This window comes from Arvicola amphibius, chromosome 6 (assembly GCF_903992535.2).
Source record: "Arvicola amphibius chromosome 6, mArvAmp1.2, whole genome shotgun sequence".
Lineage (NCBI taxonomy): Eukaryota > Metazoa > Chordata > Mammalia > Rodentia > Cricetidae > Arvicola > Arvicola amphibius.
In genome coordinates this window covers 49,782,547-49,783,279 of record NC_052052.2, presented here as the reverse complement: position 1 = coordinate 49,783,279, position 733 = coordinate 49,782,547, and positions in this window count along the sequence as shown.

Here is a 733-nt window from a genome sequence, read left to right as displayed (position 1 = left end):
AATTCTAAGGATTCTGTTAAGTTAGTTAAATTTTGGTAAGAGGTTGCACTTTTAAAAGGACTTCATTCTTGAACAGAGGTAGGTCGCTTTATTTACGACATAAAATGATAGTCACTGTTTGTGTTTGGTCTTACCTGACTGATGTGGAGCAGCAAGAGCTCTGAGGTAGTCTTTACGTGTGGTAACACTTAAAATCTAAAATTAAACAAATGGAATTATGTTTAATTCAAACAGCGGCCCTTGCTAATTTGCAGGTGGCAGTGGGCCCAAAGCTGAAGCACATTGGGCCTTTGTCACTTTTTAAAGGTGAGGAGTTTTCGAAGATTGCAAGTATTTTTAGCCGTCTTAAAAAAATCTACTTGGAAAGATTAAGTGACCAAAATTGTCAGCAAATTGCTGCAACTGCTAATTAGCCAGTGACAGAGGAACTGATGCCATCCTAATGGCCGTGCGAGTGCCTGTGAGCTTTAAGATGGGAAGTGAAGGCTCTGCAGAGGAGCCTTGGAGGGCAGGAGCTGCTGCTTGGTCTGTCTCTGTCCTTGTTGGAAGAGCTGTGTCAGTATCCACCAGCTTGGTACCCATCCTGGAACCTGCAGGGCAGGCTTACTCATCACCCCACGGTCCGTACCGAAGTCTTCCTTTGCTTATGCTCTCAGGAACATCCATTGTAAGTCAGAACTCTGCTAGTTTGGCAATGATGAGCCGCGTGTTTTCCATTTCAGCCCAAAGAGGA